The sequence below is a fragment of the Artemia franciscana genome, chromosome 1 (assembly GCF_032884065.1).
Source record: "Artemia franciscana chromosome 1, ASM3288406v1, whole genome shotgun sequence".
Classification (NCBI taxonomy): Eukaryota; Metazoa; Arthropoda; class Branchiopoda; order Anostraca; family Artemiidae; genus Artemia; species Artemia franciscana.
In genome coordinates this window covers 40,788,319-40,790,779 of record NC_088863.1, presented here as the reverse complement: position 1 = coordinate 40,790,779, position 2,461 = coordinate 40,788,319, and positions in this window count along the sequence as shown.

Here is a 2,461-nt window from a genome sequence, read left to right as displayed (position 1 = left end):
TGGATTTCTTTGTTTGTATAGCTGACTTCACTCTTTTTGGGGGGAGCCTATCCATGAAATTTCAAACCATTGGGTGGGTGGGGGGCTCTTAACGAGGGGCATAACATCTTTTGGGGGGCTGGAACTTGGAATCTGGGATTCGTAGAGCGTGATCAGCCAGTATTATCTAGAAGTGTCTGCTTTGATGAATACGCCTATATTCTATTCTAGTTCGAAGCAAATTATTTTTTTGAATTCTTTGAAATTTTGATTTTTTGAGGACTAGTTTTGAGTGTCCTTTATTAAGATGCATTCCAAATGCAAATGAAATTTCATTGAGATCGTAGTGGGGTTGTGGTGGCCCCGTCGAGGATAATCTTTTACTTTAGAATGATGATGATTTAGTTGGTTTTCGAAATGTCGAGAAATATAGGTGCGATGAAGAAATTAAAGTAGTTTCACAGTTAAATGTTTAAGCTTCAACACAATTCAACTATCTCATAAAAGTACTATCTCACTTTTGTTCGGCTGGGCACTTTTAATTCGTTTTTAGAACTTCACGCTCTTCTTCGTAAGAAGGCACGGACGACTGTGCTAGAGCAGTGTGCTTTCTGGCATTTATGCCTTCTTGCGAGATTTCTAGGCATTCCGTGGGACTTTTTTTCTAAAGGGGACAAGGGGATTTTCCAGAAATAATTGACATATCTAGAGACTTCATATTTGGAACTGAGATATTCGGGATTTTTGAAACTCAAACTGAAGATTTCATTTTGAACGCTGTATGAAGAAAACAAAATTCAAAGTGAAATTCTCTGTTGGTTTAGAACATCTCTCTAGGATTTTCTACTCCTATTCCAGCATGATTGCTAGGTGAGCGAGAGCCTTGAAGGAGTTCTAAGCATTTTAAAACCTCGAATCACATAAGACGCCCTCACCAGGTAAACAAGGTGTCTTTCGTTTGAAAGTTGCGTGAAAAGTCTGCTTAAGAGATGGACAGCCTTGAAGCTATATTTCACAAATGTGGTTTTTGAACGTCAAACTCATTGTCATGATAAGGCTTTAGAAACACTTCAGAACCTCCTGATGAAAACAACTTGAGTTTGTGTCTTACGCACTAGACCTGTTCAACAACTTTACTTGTTCGCTCCAGACCGAGGATGACTTGTTTTGTCGGATAAGACAAGAAGCAAAATAGCTAGTGAGAACCTTCGCCAGTAACTTTATGAACTTGTCCTGCACAAGGACTATTTTAAGCATAGGCTACCAAGAAGCGATGAAAAAAGGAATGGGAACATCTCCACTTCGACAAGTCAATCAGGACACGGAAGCAAGTGGCAGCTTGGCTTTGCTCGTGAGTGATCCATATGTCAAGCCCATAGAATTGGATTTGGTTTAAAGAGCTATTAGACTTTTAAACTGACTTTAAGCCCAAACGAAAGTACCATTCAACTTTCAAGATGCTATTTTTGAACTTGCCAAAGTGTTGGTGCCAAAGTTTGCCTGAGATAGGGGCTTTAGAACTCTATCAACGTATCTTGACAAAGTTGGCATGCTCGGATAGGATAAAGCACACAGTGATGCACACTAGCGACGCCAAGTCATGATCTATTTCCCAGAAAATGAGGATGCCAAACATGCGTCAGTAAATAATACTGGGGTGCACATTTGACCTGAAGAATGATCTTGAAGATGTTCGATTTCCCCACCTCAAAATGCGTATCCAATTGTCATTGAACCTTTCCTTTGCAATGTTGCGGCCAAGAGACTATTCAGTGAGTTGCAAAACATGAAAACCGACAATCACATTCGTCTGGAGGAGCCAACGGCTGCTGTTCTGTTGCAGTGCACATACGAAATATAGAAAGCCGGCATCACTGTCATATCAATGAATTTAAATCCTCAAATACAAGAATAGCTAAAGATCGTAAAAAATGCCACCCCAGAAAAGGCAGCCTCACCAGTATCCCTGTCCCAGTGTTTTTTTTTTCTTTTTTTTTTACTATTTGTGAAAAGCTAATTCATTGATAAAAGAAACAAAACATTAACCGACACTACTTGTCAATTGTGATTATGACCTGTATACAAATAGTTAATGTTATTTTTCCTGTCGCTCACTTATTTTACGTTTTTGGGACATTGCATGTCTTCAGCACAAGCAAACACTATGTCTTGCTCTGTTCTTCCTCTCTTGAAGTGGTCGATTACACGGGGCTTAGGAACAGTCACTACTGCGGCAATGACTTAGTGAAATCATATCCACGCTAGTTTTGTCTAGAGAGAACACTCCGTATGAGCGGAAAAGTCTAGAACCGACCGCCACTGTAATGGCACCTAAGCTCATGTGGGTGGCCACTAACCGTAACTCAAGTTCGTACAATGGTATCCATAATCAGGAAGAGATATTAGGGGCGGGGTTGTACACTTCGGATTCCTGCTCCGTTGTTTTGCTCTTTTTTTTCAAGAAACTACGTAATGGGTGCTG